The sequence below is a fragment of the Pteronotus mesoamericanus genome, unplaced genomic scaffold, assembly GCF_021234165.1.
Source record: "Pteronotus mesoamericanus isolate MK-2021 breed Mesoamerican mustached bat unplaced genomic scaffold, CSHL_Meso_final contig_74, whole genome shotgun sequence".
Taxonomy (NCBI): Eukaryota; Metazoa; Chordata; class Mammalia; order Chiroptera; family Mormoopidae; genus Pteronotus; species Pteronotus mesoamericanus.
Genome location: NW_026555247.1, coordinates 32714644 through 32730968, shown reverse-complemented (window position 1 = coordinate 32730968; position 16325 = coordinate 32714644).

Here is a 16325-nt window from a genome sequence, read left to right as displayed (position 1 = left end):
CAGAAATTCACTGATACATTTCAGATTCCAGTTGAATCTAGGAAAGTTAAAAAAAAAATTGTCCAGGCAGTGAGACTGAAACGGTCCTTTTCCGTAAAATGTCAAGTTGATTGGCCGAGCTGGTAAGGAACTGACGACCACCCTTAACTTCTTGGCTACAAAGGACACCGTGCGCCGGGGTGGGAGGAGAGCTGGAGTTTGTTAGTGTTCTTTCCACCCTTTACTGGCCTCTTTGGAGAAGAAAATGGAGCGACGCGAGCCCTGCTCGCCCGGGGAGCGCTGTCTTAGAACCCCAAGCCCAGTGCCTGGGTGCGGGAGTGGGGAGTGGGGCTGCGGGGTGCCACCGGCGTGGTGGCTGGCCTGGGGCGGAGCCCACCCACAGCCTCAGTAGTCTGCACGTGGAGCGGGCCGCCTTGGGGGAGCGAGGGCAAGACCCCTCCCCAAAGAGCGTCGACACCTGCTCCGGGAGCCGGAAACCGGGAGCTGGACCCCTGAGCTGCGAAGAGCTGGCGCGTTCACCTGCCTGGTCTTGAAGAACGTCTGGGACTAGGTCGGCCAACCTCGATCGCCCCCCTCCACTCCCACAGACAGGGGACTGTTGGAGTTTTGAGCACACATGCACACACACACACACACACACACACACACACGCACGCACGCACGCACGTTCCTGTCCTTCTCCCTCCCTGCGCTCTCCGGGTGCCCCGGCCCCTCGCCCCCTCGCGGGAGGAGTTTGGGCGGGAGTGGGTGCCCAGGCCTCCACTGCGGACAGGAGGTCACCGTCCCCAGGGCTGAGCGTCAGGACTGCAGCTCTGAATCTGGGGCCCATCAGAGAGCTTCGTCTGGGGGCCCCGTTTCTGTTCCATTTTGGTGGCTCCTCTCACTGCGGAAGTAGGTGGGAGACATAATATGACTCTTTTAGGGGGGAAATCAAAATCGAAAAGGTTAAGGGGAATTTGAAGATTCAAAACTGAGAAGACCAGAGGGCTCCTTTTGGGTAGGGGCGGGGAGCCACCATCATAGTTCTAGAAAGAGCAGCTTTTTCCTCTAACATAACGTGGCACTAGGTGAGCAACTTGCTCGCTTAAGAGCGATGACTAATTTTTTCCCGGTGGGCTTCCAGTTAAAGTGTCAGGACTGTTAGTGCCTGTTCCTGTAGGCGTTGGGGGTGTGCGAGCTGCAAGTCCCATCTTTTTTTTTTTTTTGACAGCAGATTTAGGAAAACACAAAGCAAAGTCAAGTATGCTTAAAATAAAGTTTCTCTCTCCTCCGGTTGTCGCCCTACAAAAGATAAACTGGCGTGAGGTCCTTTTGTTCAGGACAAGTTGTGCGTGAAATCTTTTTGTTGTCCTTTCAAAGGGAAGGCAAAAGTTGCACTAAAAAGGACAAATTTAACTTTGAAAGTGAAGCAGTTTTCAAGTTGCTCTGAGACACCAAGCACAGGCGTTGCTTTTTATTTATTACCTTCCTAAAACGAAAATTTATTTATTTCCTCTGGACATAACCATTTTTGATTGAGGATTCAATGTTGTTTAGGCATTAATACAATCACCGGGCACGACCCCTCTCTATGAAAATGGGAGTTTTAAAAAGCCTTTTTGTATAATTTAAATTGTTGAGCTACCATAGAACTTTTAAAAAGTATATGGTATAAAAAAAAAGAGTTGGCCAGATTTTACATATTATTTCCGACTTCAAAATATTTCTATTTCAAACTAAGAAAACCAACCGAGGGATTTAAAATATTTATGCGAATCAGACCATTTCTTCTTTTAAAAAAAAAATCACATGACATATTTTTTTTAGATTCCTCGGTATTACCTCCCAAACATATTAACTAACCACGGGAGTCTGAGTTGATCTTTCAAAGTAACCCGATCAAAAGAACACGTTCAGGTTATTTTAGGAGCATTTTATCTTTGGAAAATCGATTCGATGCCGCTTTTCGGGATTTTTAAATTTATTTTTGTTTTCTTCCGAACATGTAAGAAAAAGCAACTCCGGCCGACCGCAGGGTGCCGAGGCGCTCCTTTGGTCACTGCGGGCCGCGATTGTCCGAGCAGCGGCCCACGGTTCCCGAGGGCCACCGGAATCGGCTCCGGGGCCCGGCCTGGCCGGGCACAGGTGGTCTGGCTGCTTCTGAAGATCCGGGGCTTCGCGGGCGCCCCGCCGCCCGGGCTGCGAGAGCCGAGTCAGCGGCGCTCCTGACTCGGGCCGGAGACCTGTTGGCGTCGAGGCCGCGGACGCCGAGCAGCCGTGCGGGAGGCTGCGAGCGGCTCCCCCGGCGGCCGCGCCCTCGTGCCGCCCTCGTCCGGCTCTCCCGGTCCCGCTACACCCGGCGGCCCGGGGCCCGCGCCGCGTCGCTGGCCGGGAAGGGGGCCGCGCGGCCCCGCGGCTCGGGAGGCGGAGGGAGCCGGCCAGGATTGATGTCTAAATCAATGCCGTTTCTAAGCGCTTCTCTCTGCTCCTCTCCATCTTCCTCAAAGGCAAATCGCCTCCCGAGGGCGGATCTCCTCTCCTTTCGCCAGGTCGGTGCGAGGAGCGTGTCAGCACCAAACCGAAACCGCAGCCCCCCGCGCGGCGCCGAGGGGTAGGGGGACGGATCGGGCGTAAGCGCCAAAATGGAGGGAAAGTGCTGACCTGGCAGCCGCCCGGCGCGGGAGCTACCTGCCGGCCCCACGTCCTCCTCCGTCCCCCCGGGCTACCCCTCCCGCGCCCCCACATCCGAGTTCCGCTTCTGTCGCGCCCCCGGCGTGCCGCCCCGGCGGGGCTGAACCCCCAGCTCGGGCACGAGGCGAGGCCTGGCCCTGTCTGCCCTCCTGGCTCCCGACTGGGCCCCCAATTTTAGGGGATCTGGAAGGGGGAGACCCTTGACTTCCAACGTCAAACCGGGCCCTGCTCAGGCAGGCCTGGCTGGTTCTGATTTAATTATTCACTGATGAACCAGACAGCTGCAATTGTGGAAAATCCGCGGCCACTATCGATTCCGGGAGCCTGCAGGGGGTGGGGAGGCCGCGGGAGCAGGGACGGAAGTCGGCCCGGCCTTCGGGGCCCTAGACCAGGCGACCTCGCCTGGCCCCAGCGCCGGCCGAGCGCGCGGCAGGGTCGGGCCGCCAAGAGCAGGCTCCGCTCCTCGCCCTAGGCCCGGCGGCCGGGGTGGCGGGCCGCGCGGGCGCCGGGGGGCCGATGGGCCTGTTCCCCTCCGCGGGCCCGCTCTCGCCTCGCGGGGAGGAGACAAAGGGGAACCGAAGAGTAAGAGCAGGAGAGCCGACAGGCGCGCGTCCCGGGCGACGGCCCCCGGCGGCGCCCCAGGTCTGGGGCAGCGGCCCACGGGGCGCCCCTCGCCCGGGGGCGGAAGGGCGCACGGCGGGCGCTTCCGGTCCGTGGGCGCCCGGTAGAGCCGCCGGGAGCTCCTCGCCCGGCTGGGCGAAGGTCAAAGGCTCCTAGGGCAGCGACGGACGACCGGGCCCGGACACCTACTCCCCGCACGTGCCACCCTCCTCGTGGGCAGGGCAAGCCACGTCCGGTCGATCATGGTGAGTTCCAGCCTCCCCAGCAGTTCTGGCCGGTGCCCTCCAGGCAGGAAGCGGCAGCCCCGAGGGCAGGGGGTTCCGTTTCCCTTGGCTGGGACCTAGGAACCGAGCTGGGCGTGTTTCCCTGCGGAGGAACGTCCGCAGGGCCTCGGAACAAGGCGCGGACACAACTGCGCAGAGAAGACATGTTAAAGAAGCTATTATGTTTCTGTTGACGCAAAACATGTAAAAAGAAGGATTTCGTGTGGCCAGATAGAGTCCGAAAAGCTCCTCCCTCCCTCCCCGTATCTATGTCAGAAAAGAAAAGCCCTGGAAGCCACCGGGTAGTCCTTGGGTATATACATTCTCTGTCCTCTTCTTTGGTCGTATGCAAATCCTGTGGCTTTCCATTACAATGTTTGAAAATATTTAAAAATAAAGATTTCATTCATTTTCAGAGAGAGAGAGGAAGGGAGGGAGAAAGCGAAAGAGAGAGAAAAGTAGATTGGTTGCCTCTCCCACACCCCCAAGGATGGAGGGGGACTGCCCAGGATTGAAATTTTTGCTTTGCTGGTCGATGCCCAGTCCACTGAGCCGCACCAGTCAGGCCTCCATTGCAATTTGAAATTATTTTTTATACTATGTTTTATAGGAATCACAAATTATACAGGAAATTTGTAGGTTATGTGGAACAAGAATATTAAAGGTTTAAGCGCCTCATCTCCAATGTTTCATTTTTCTTTCTTCTTAAAACGACTTTTAAGAATTTACTTTCTCCCTTTGTTGGTGCAATGTGTTCTTCAGACTTTTTCCTGGGAAGAGGTCAGCACTGGCTCCCTGGAGATCAGATATAGAGTCAAAAAGGGACTTCAGCCACTCATCGCCTGCTTTGTGGTCGGTGGGGCTGAGTACAGGTCACTGAACACACAATGGCCTTTGCTGTCTTGCTTACTGAGATGGTTCAATAGGTTTTGTAATGGTCTTCCAACTATCAGACTGGGGAAACCTGGCTTTGGGACTTAGTGTTCCCATAAGCCGAATAGAACACACCATGTATAGTTCTTTACCTTCTCAACGTAAATTGGTAATAAGAGTGGAATTCTTACGACAATTCTGAAACAGCTGTGAATGATGAATGGGGAAAGCCCCTAAAATTTCCTTTCTGGGCTTGTGAAAGATTTCTGAAAACCCTTTTAAACTATCTTCTGTATACATCTGCTACAAAACTATGATTTGGGTGTAAATTGGCATTAACGTGTTCTCCCCCCTTTTTAGTATTAATCTAAGTAGAGGATTTTTTGAAGGGGGGAAAGGAGATATGGCTGATTTCACTTTCAGTAAAGGTAGGATGAGTAGAAACATTTGAAAAAATTTGCAAACCAAAGGCTGAAGTCACTTGATTAAAGCAAAAATTTTTTTGTTTCAAGGAGATGTGGTTTATGCCTTTGCAGATGCTGTTCCTTTGGTGTCTTGTGGGAACTACTTCCACCCACAGTGCACCTGGTGACTGCCAATTCATAGCTGAAGATTTAGTTCCCATTCATAGAATTCTTTTTTTAGAGCTATTTGCATATCTCATTTCCTGTGGAAAAAGTTCTACTACTTTTTCTACTCATATTTTAATTTTATTCCCCAGCTCTTATGTTAAATATTGTAACTTAAATATTGGAACATCAATAGGGCAGCAACCAGGGGCAACAACTAGAATATTTCCAGGAAACTGTCAAGTATTATACAGAAAATAATGATGGCTAATTCATTAATTTCTTTGTTCATTTAAGAAATATTTATTGAATACCTTCTAGGTGCCTCTTTGAGTTTTGGGTTGCAAGTAAGAGAAGCTGTCTTTAGAGTAGAAAAGAACTTTCATGGAAGATACCAGGTAGTTCACAGGAGTGATGGGAATGTAAGAGATTTAAGCTTGGAAAGCAAGCAGGAAACAATGGGCAATAGCAGGAGTAGCAGCAGCAGAGTCGAAGTCACACCGTGAGAGACCAGAACCTGTCATAGAAAGCCTCTGTGGCCACTGTTGTCTCTGTTGCTGCTGCCCAAAGTAACTTCTGGGCTATCCCTGTGTTTTTACGTTGCTTCTGCAAGAGCCAGCGGAGCGTTGGGAGGTGGAGTGCCTTCTCGGAGGGCCTTCTCCTATGGCATGTACAAGGATCCTAGCTCTCCGACGGTACTGATTCTACCTGTACCGCACACCTTAGGGAATCACTTAAAATTAGAAGGGTGTTTGGATAGTAGGAAGCAAAAAACAAACGAAAAACCAGAAAACGAACAGCACTCAGAAATATGTTACCACATAGGTGCTGGGGATAGAACAATGAACAAATTAGATGTGGTCCTTGCTCTCATAAATCTTACATATTAGGGGAGTGATGATGACTGTTCTATTTTTTTTTTTTTTTGTGCAAAGAAGGGGGGAAAACAGCAAAGAATCTTATTTGGATCTCATTTCAAAATAATAGGCTAAGTTTCTCCCTATTTTCCCCCTTTTTCTCTTTTGGGTAATATTGGATGTTGGTCAGAGGAAGTTTTAGCAGGCGATCTGTCCATCGCCCTCAATCCCAAGGTCAAAGGTGTGGCAGAATCAAGGTGTAGATCTGGAGCTGATCCTGGCAATCCTGTTGCTGAGCCCGTCCTTCTGCAGATGCTCTCCAAGGTCCTTTCCACACATGCTTCAAGTCTGATTGGTTAATGAGGTCTTACTGATTATTGGGTTAATTTCCTGAGGGCTCTTTTTTAGATATTCTAAATCTGAATCCCAGGTGTTTTTGGGGCTTAGAGCCTTAAAAGCTATTTCTGATGGGATACATTTGTAATGACTGAATTCCCGTTCCAAAATGGTTTTGCGGCTCTCTTTTTTGAATATCAATTTTTAAAAATTTTCAATTCCAAGTGATCTGAATCAGTGAGTGGATTTATCACTTCAAGTTTTAAATTGTACTCTGAGATGTTGCTTCCTAGCTGTAACTAATTTTTAGACCGGAAAGGAATGGAGGACAGAGAATGAGAGACCAGAAACTGTCATGATTTAATGTGATCAGTGAGACCAGAATTGCTTCAGAGTTGTATTTTCTAGGTACTTACTAAAAATTTTTTACAGAGTTATTTTGTTGAAGAGGATTTTGTTTTATGTAAAAAAAAAAATTGCTTCACAGGGCAAAGCCTCATTTAAACCCTTTTTCTTCAAAGTGGAAGCATAATGATATTTACTGTATGATCAAAGTGTTCTGACTGGAAAGAGTGGGGACAGTTTCAAGGGTCATGTTTAACATTAGGTTTGTTACACAATATAAGCAAATAGCAGCAATCCTGCATATTTTGTATTCTTGGTATTCTGGAAAAAATGTGTGTCAGTCAGATGAACACGTTAAATCAGGGTCACTTGCCTTGTAAATGAGTCCTCTTTATAACCCCTTTTAAAAGTAAATACTCCCTTGGAAAACCATACAACCATTACAAAACATGCACTTAAAATATTGATCTCTGCATGTTGAGGTTGCTCACAGCTGTAGGAGTTGGGGTGGGGGGAATGAAACGGGCGGTGGGAGGAGTCACATCTATAGGAGTTTATTGATCCAAAGTGTGGTAGGATTTTTGCTTGGCTTATTCTTCCCTTCTGTGTGCCACTTCAAATTCTACTCGTCCTTTAATACCATGTTTGTAAACTTTCTGGGTGAGGTCCATAGTAGAAAATGGATTTTATGTTGCAGCCCTAGTGTATATACAGTATATGCACATTTCAGGAAGGAAAGAAACCTTTTTCAAATGCCCTGTTTTAGCCAAACTTGTATTTGAAGTTATCATTTAAGTAGAGAGCCTTGTCTGATGGTTCTGGGATGCATTATTTTCTTCTTTGTATAGTGTTTGTTTTTCTTGCTGCTCATTTAGTACATGTCGTGTAATGCTTCTTTTGCTATTTGAGTATGTAGTTCATTGGCTGCATTAGATAGTAAGGATGCCATCCTGGAAGGAAGTCTCTAATGACATGCCATAGGGCTCTTGACCCTATCCTCTACTGAAGGTTAGCAAGACTGCTCATCAAATTTGTAGGTGACATGGAGCAAGAAGCCATAGCTAATATATTGAAAGGTAAAATCAAGATTCAAAATGAAGCATGAATGTTGGAATGAAAACCAACATGGTGTACTTTAACAAAGACCAATCCAAAAGCCCTTTGTTGAGGCTAAAATATATATAAATGAAGGGAGGTTCCTGGGTGGTGACAATAATATCTGTGGAACAGTGGGGATATGAATCTTACATAAATGCAGAATAGTTCAAAATATTATTCTGCATAAAAAAACTAATGTAATTTTCTACTGCATCAATAGAAATATGGTATGTAACTTGCACAGAAGATGACAGGTTCCCAGGATTCTGGGCTGGAGTTTTATCTAGCTCTAGCTACCTTGTTTTAATATAAACATTGATAAGTTAGAGATTAGCATAGGTCCTCAGGATGTGAGGGAAGAGGAAACCATGCTTTATGTGGAAGAGTTAGAGCAAATGTTTAGCCTAGAGAAGAGGCAAATGATATGGTACATGATTGCTACTTTAAATATTTGCCTAGCTGTCACATGGCAGAGGGGTTAGTTTTTCCTGCTCCCCAGGGCAGAGTTAGGACCAAAGGGTAAAAGTGACAGAGGAGCTGACTTTGATTCTAACAACTAAGGTTGTCTGAGAGTACAGCAAGTTGCTGTATGAAGGAGCGAATTCTTCGCCTAGAGTAGTATCCTTCAAAGGTTGAGTGACTTTCTGGCTAGTATGCTATTGGTAGGGATCAGTGGAATTAGGCAACAGGTTGAAATGGATGATCTCTCTGGTTGAATTTTATAATTCTTTGAGTTGCATATTTGAAAAATAATACTGTGAAAGTGACTATATAGATAATTTTAAGAGCTACATTAATATTAATATTCAAGCTTATAAGAACTTTAAATGTGCATGGCAGAGCATTTTGTATCTCAAAACACTATAAAACTATTCCTGTATTTATGAGAAACACAATTTTGTTTCTTGTCTGTGTTTCTACAATCCAAAAAAGCTCTTAAAATCGAAAAGTTTTTTGGCTCTCAAATGCTGAAATAACCTTAACTGAGCTGATATGAGACTATTTCAGTCTTTATTCCAGTTAGAACTAATGTTCAGATATACCTCTGTGGAAACATTATTGTATTTGATTATAGGGTGCTGTGCAGGTCCTGTTCAGAGTTGTGATTCTTATGAACAATGTGTTTCAAAATATCTGAAAAATCCTCAATTCTAAACTATCTCCAAAGGATTTGGTTAAGGGACTATTCCTATTAGTTGTCCTATATTAGAGTTTTGTTTTTTCAGGGTAACTTGAATTCATTGGCCAAAAATCTAGACAATAAGTTACATTATTTTCCCATGCTAGAATGATTCTCAACAGCTGTTATCACCAAGTCCTCAAAACTTGCCACAGAGGGAATTTGTTCTAGGAGCCAAATTTATACTATATATTGAAGCAGTAAGTTGCTCTGCCATTCCACATAAATTTTATGAAGAGGTCAGTGGCAAAAATTATCAGTGTCAAGGATCTCCTCCCAACGCATAATTTGATATTACTTAAGGATGGCTCTGGGTGACAGTATCAAACTTTCCCGGCTTAGGTGGAGTATTTAGTAAGATCAGTTAATTAATGGCTTTCATTTTACAAATCCTTTCTATAAATTTTGCTCACTCTGCAGACATTTATGGAACACCTACATACTGTATACTAACTCTCAGATGGGCAACAGTGTTTAAAAGATGAGCGAGATGAAGATAGGAACCTTCATATGTTCACACACTCATTTCACCCTGAAAACAATCTGTAAGATAAGCAGGACAGATATTATTGTTCCCAGCATAAAGATGAAAAAATGGAACCTTAGGGACATTAAGTGATTTGCTCAGGGTCACACACCCAGTAAATGGTAGAACAGGACTTAAATCTAAGGCTTTAATTCAAAGTCTGGTTATCTTTCTATCATATTAATATATATTGAGAACCTGTCATTTGCTATATAAAAATGTATTGTCTCCTCACCCAACCCTTATCGGTGTCATTTACTCTTACTTGGCTGCTCAGAATTCATAGCCACTTTTTGTGTTTGGAAAATGCACTATGAAATAAGTTTTTAATAGGATATGGGCCTCCACACTTTTCCTCTTCCCATGCCCTGGCATTTGGGACTCAGGAACAAGTAAGCTCAGCCAATGAGATAACGCCTCTCTGAAAGTAAGACACCAAAGAACAGAAAGAGTGGGGGCAGCCTGGAATTCAAGCTGGTGAAGGTGGTGCATGCTGTATCCAGCCGTGGCAGTTCACCAGCCAGATTGGATCTTTGGCTGTGATTCCTCATGCTTAATCTTTGTTGATTTTGGACTATTTTCTGGACATGATTCTCTTCCCTTTTTTAGTCTATGCTGTGAGCCATCTGCTTTGCTTTCATGAAATTTGTCAGCAAAAGTGAGCCTGAATCAGTTGCTGTTTTCAGTCAAGAACTTTGACTAGAAGAGATCATTCTGTGGGTGAGGTAGTGAGAGTTGGTCATATTTTGGACATATTTTGAAGGCAGAGCTGACAGAATTTGTTGAGGGTTGGTTATGGAATGTGAGAGAATGAAAGGAATCAAGGATGATGTTAGAATTTTTGGTCCAAATAATTGCAAGAATAAAGCTATCACCAGTTCCAGTTGTCTATTTCTGCTCCCCACCCCCAAATAGTGGACTAAAACAGCAATCATTTTTATGATTTCTGTTGGCTTTGTTGTTTCATGGCATAATATCTGGGTTTTGGGAGAGCAGGGGGGAAGCTGCATGGCCTCTTATGGCCTAACCTCAGAAATCACATAGTGTCGCTTCCTCCACATTCTACGGCTAGAATTATTCACAGGCTCATCCAGATTCAGAGGAGGAAATATTGGAGCATCAAAGAATTTGGTGCCATGTTTAAAGCTGTCATAGAGTTATTAGGGATCTCTAAGAGTGATAGGGAAGATGGTGAAGAGGAACAAGTTGAGTGGGGAGATCATGTGTTTGGATATGATAAGTATAGATGTCTATTAGGTGTTCAAGAGAAGATATTGGATATAAATCAGGAGTTCAGGTGTGAAGTTGAGGCTAAAGATATAAATTAAAGAATTATGTGTGAATAAATAGTGTGCAAAGCTACAGGACTGGTTGAGCTGCATATCTAGAGGTGTAGCTTTATAATGTTTTGAAGTCAGGAAATCTGATACCTCCAGTTTTGTCATTCTTGCTCAAAATTGCTTTGGTCATTTGAGGTCTTTATGGTTCTGGATGAATTTTAGGATTTTTTTTCTATTTCAGTAAAAAACACCATTGAGATTTTGATAGGAACTGTGTTGAAGCTATAGATCACTTTGGGAAGTATGGACATTTGAACAGTATTAATTCTCCCAGTGCGTGAACATGGTATGTGCTTTTATTTGTGTGTTTTAAAATTTTCCTTTGTCATTGTTCTATAGTTTTCAGCCTTTCATGTATTTTACCTTTCTTTAAGCTTATTTCCTAAGTTCTTTATTTTTTTTTATGTTATTGTAAATTGATTTTTGCTTATTCTAACAGTACGGTTTTCTACATGTAAGATAATGTCATCTGCAAATAGAGATAATGTTTTCTTTCTTTCTTTCTTTCTAATTTGGATGGCCTTAATTTCTTTTTATTGATTAATTGCTCTGGCTAGGGTTTCCAGTATTGTGTTGAATACGAGGGGTGAAAGTAGGCATCCTTGCCTCATTCTGGATCTTAGAAGGAAAACTTCCAGTTTTTCATCATTGTGTATGATGTTAGCTGTAGGCTTTTCATAAATGGCTTTTATTGTATAGTGGTAAGTTTCTTCCATACCTAATTTGTTGAGAATTTTTACCATGAAAAGTTGTTAGATGTTCTTTCTGCATTATTGCAATAATCATGTGATTTTTATTCTTCATTTTGTTAATGTGGTGTATCATGTTAATTGACTTGCATGTGTTGAACCATCCTTGTATTCTAGTGATAAATCTGACTCAGTCATGTTGTAGGATTCTTTTAATGTTCTTTTGTCTTCAGTTTGATAGTATTTTGTTGAAGATTTTGCATTTATGTTCATCAGGAATATTAGCCTGTAGTTTTCTTTCCTTGTGGCATCTTTTTCTGGCTTTGGAATCAGTTTGAGACTGGCCTCATAGAATGAGCTTGGATGTGTTTCTTCTAATTTTTGAAAGAGTTTAAGATGGATTGGCATTAATTCTTCTTTAAATGTTTGGTAGAATTCACCCTCGAAGCCAAATCATCCTGGGCTTTTCTGTGTTGCAAGTTTTTTGTTCACTCCTTCAATCTCCTAATTTTTTATTGGTATGTACAAACTTTCTATTTCCTTTTGATTTTGTCCTGGTAGGTTGTATATATCTAGGAATTTCTCCATTCCCTCTAAATTGTCCAATTTGTTAGCATATAGTTGTTCATAACAGTCCCTTATGATTCTTCTTTTTTAAAAATTTATTTAATATAAGAAAATACTATTTTTTCTTTTTTATCTTTATTTTTATTGTTGACTCTCTTACAGATGTTCCCCTCTTCTCCCCATTTGCTGACCTCTACCCAGCCCTCAACCCCTTTCCCTCTGGCCATCACCACACTGTTGTCCATGTCTATGGGTTATGCATATATGTTCTTTTGCTAATTCCTTTACCTTCTTTAACCCGGCTTTCCCCTACCTCCTGACAGCTGTCTGTTCCATCTGTCTGTGCCTCTGTTTCTATGTTTGTCAGTTTACTTGTTCATTAGATTCCACATAAAAGTAAGATCATAAGGTATTTGTCTTTCTCTGACTGGCTTATTTCACTTAGCATAATAATCTCCAGGTCAATCCATGCTGTTACAAAAGGTAAGATTTCCTTCTTTTTTACCACTGGGTAGTTAGTATCGCATTGTGTAAATGTACCACAGCTTTTTTATCCCCTCATCTTCTGATGGTTATTTGGGCTGTTCCCAGATTTTTGCTATTGTAAATAGCACTGCAATGAACATAGGAGTGTGTGTGTTCTTTCAAATTGGTGTTTTAGGATTCTTATGGTATATTACCATAAGTAGGATTGCTGGGTAAAAAGGCAGCTCCATTTTTTATTTTTTTTCTGCATTTTTAAATTTTTGAGGTCACTCCATACTGTTTTCCACAATGGCTATACCAGTCTGCATTTCCACCAACAGTGCACTGTGGTTATCTTTGCTCCACATTGATGTTGTTTGTTGATTTATTGATGGTAGCCATTCTGGCTTGTGTGAGGTAATATCTCATTGTGGTTTTAATTTACATCTCTCTGATGTTTAATGATGTTGAGCAATTTTTCCTCTGTCAATTGGCCATCTGCATGTCCTCTTTGGAGAGGTGTCTATTCAGATCCTTTGCTCATTTTTTAATTGTATTGTCTTCCTGGTATTGAATTATGGAAGTCCTTTATATATTTTAGAAATTAACCCCTTACCAGGTGTATCATTGGCAAATATTTTCTCCCGTACAGTGAGTTCCCTTTTTATTTTGTTAATGGTTTCTTTTGCTGTGCAGAAGCTTTTCAGTTTGATGTAGTTCCATTTATTTATTTTTTCCTTTGTTTCCCTTGCCCTAGGAGATATATTGGCAAAAATGTTGCTACAAGAGTAGTCTGAGATTTTACTGCCTATGTTTTCTTCTAGTATTTTTTTTGGTTTCATAACTTACATTTAAATCTTTTATCCATTTTAAGTTTATTCTTGTATATAGTTTTAAGTTGGTGGTTTAGCTTCATTTTTTTGCACATACCTGTCCAGTTTGGCCAAAAGCATTTATTGAAGAGACTGTCTTTACTCCATTGTGTCTTCTTGCCCCCTTTGTCAGATATTAATTGACCATAAAGGCGTGGGTTGATTTCTGAGCTCTATATTCTGTTCCATTGATCTATATGCCTGTTCTTAAGCCAGTACCAGGCTGTTTTAATTACAATGACCGTGCAGTGTAGTTTGATATTGGGTATTGTGATCCCTCCAACTTTGTTCTTCTTTATCAAGATTGCTGAGGCTCTTTGGAGTCTTTTTTTGGTTTCATATACATTTTTGAAATATTTGTTCTAGATTTGTAAAATATGCTGTAGGTATTTTAATAGGAATTGCATTAAGTCCCTTATGATTCTTTTTATCATGGTGGGATCAGTTGAATGTCTCCTTTTTCATTTCTGATTTTATTTATTGAATCATCTCTCTTTTTTCCTTAGTCTAGCTAAGGGTCTGATACTTTATTTTTCAAAAAAACAACTTAGTTTCATCAATAAAAAATTTTGCCTAATTTTTATTTCATTTAATTTTTATTCCAATATTTTCTTTCTGCTAATTTTAGGGCAGCTTTTCTGGGTACAGTATTCTTGGTTGCCATTTTCTTCTTTCAGTACTTTGAATATATCACTACACAATTGCCTGGCTTACCAAGTTTCTGCTGAGAAACCTATCTTGTGGTGTGTGTGGTGTACCCTTTGTATGTGACAAGTCACTTTTTTCTTGCTGCTCTCAATATATCCTGTTGGTTCTGTATCTCTGGAGAACTCTAATACAGTTAAGTATATAATTCCTTTTATACACTATTGGATTTTATTTACTAATTTTTTTTTTGCTGAGGATTTTTGCATTTATATTTATGAGAGATATTGATACATAGTTTTCTTTTTTCATACTGTCTGGTTTTGGTATCAAGGTAATACTAGCTTTCTAAAAATGAATTGGAAAGGTTTCCTTCATTCTGGAAGAGATTGTGTGGAATTGGTGTTAATTCTTCTTTAAACATCTGGCAGAATTCTCCAATGAATCCTTCTGAATCTGGAGAGTTCTGTTTTGGGATTTTTTAAGTTGAAAATTCAATCTCCTTAATATAGTACTAGCCTATTTCATATTGGGTGCTCCTTTGTGCTTTTTGAGGAATTGGTACATTTCATCTACCATATTTATATGTGTAGAATTGTTCATACTATTCACTTAATGTCTCTTTGATGTCTGCAGGGTTTGAAGTGATATTTCTTGTTCCAGTCTTGATATTGGTAATTTGTGTCTTCTCTATTTTTTGTCAATTTGTTAGATGTTTGTCAATTTTATTGATCTGTTTTCAAAGAACTAGCTTTTTGTTTCATTGATTTTTCCCTATTGCTTTTCTGTTTTTAGTTTCATTGATTCCTACTCTTTATTTCCTTTCTTTTACTTGCCTTGGGTTTATTTTCCTTTTCCTTTTGTGTGTTATGGAGGTAGAAGATCGTTGATATGAAATTCTTCCTCTTTTCTAATGTAAGTAAGCATTTACTGCTACAAATTTACCTTTCAACACCATTTTAACTGTAGCCTACATATTTTGACATGGTGGGTTTTCAACTTCATTTAGTTCCGTGTATTATATTATTTTGTTTGAGAATTTGTGGAGTATTTTGAAATTTGCTTAGTTTCCAAGTTTTTAGAGATTTCTTGTTATTCTATTATTGATTTCTAGTTTGTGCCATTGTGGACAAAGAACATACTCTATAATAATATCTTAAATCAGTTGAGGTTTGCTGTATGGCTCAGAATATGGTTTATGTTGGTGTATGTTCCATGGATGATTGAAAAAAAATGTGTATTCTGCTGTTGTTGGGTGGTGTGTTCTGTCAGTTAAATGTTGATTAGATCCTTTTGGTGAATGATATATTTTTGCTGATTTTCTGTCTAGTTGTTCCGTGAATTATTGAGACAGTGATGTTGAGGTCTCCAAGTATAATTGTGGACTGTCCGGGTTATCTCTCTGTATATTTGTATATACATTCTATATATTATTAACATATTTTGCTACTCTGTGTATGGTCAAAACTCATTTAGGATTGCTATGTCTTCTCATTGAGTTGAGTTTAGTATGATTATGTAAAGTCCCTCTCTCTATAATTTCCTTTGCTCTGAAGTTTAATTCATTGCGTTTGAAGTTTACTGATGATAGTATAGCCACATTTGTTTTATTTTATTAATGTTGTTATGATATATCCTTTTCCATGCTTTGACTTTCAATCTATCTATATTGTTATATTTAAATTGAGTTTCTTGTAGACAGCATGGCTTTTAATCCACTCTGCCAATCTTTATCTTTTAATTGGTATGCTTAGACTACATTTAATGTAATTATGCCTATATCAGTGCTTAATTTTTTGTATTTTGTTTGTTCTCTGTTTTTTTCCTGCCTTTATGTTGCTTGAACAATTATCATCACAATTTTGATTTTTATTGCATTACATATACATAACTTACCACAACCTACTAGTATCAACATTTTACCAATTAAGGTGAAGTTTAGAAATCTTATCTTTTTCCCATTTATATTTGTTTTAAACATTTCCTTCCAATCTACTTAGCACCACTATAATAGTGTTATAATTTTTGCCTATTGTCAAACATGATTTTGAGAACTTAAGTGCAGAAGGAAAATCTAGTGTGTTTGTTTATACTCTTGCTCTTTTCATATTCTTCCTTCCTGCTATTCCAAGATTTCTCTTTTATCATTTTCTGTTAAGAAAATGCCCTTTAGCCATTCTTTTAGGATAAATCTGGTTGAAAAATTATCTTAGTTTTATTTTTTTCACCCGAGGATGTCTTTCATACCTGAGGTGTATTTTGTCTGGGTGTAAAATTCTAAGATGACAGTGCTTTTCTTTCAGCACTTGAAGAATAGTGCACCACTTTATTCTCTGGCTTCTGTGATTTCTGATGAAAAATCTAGTATCATTTGAATTGTTTTTCATCTATAGGAAAGCTATCATTTTT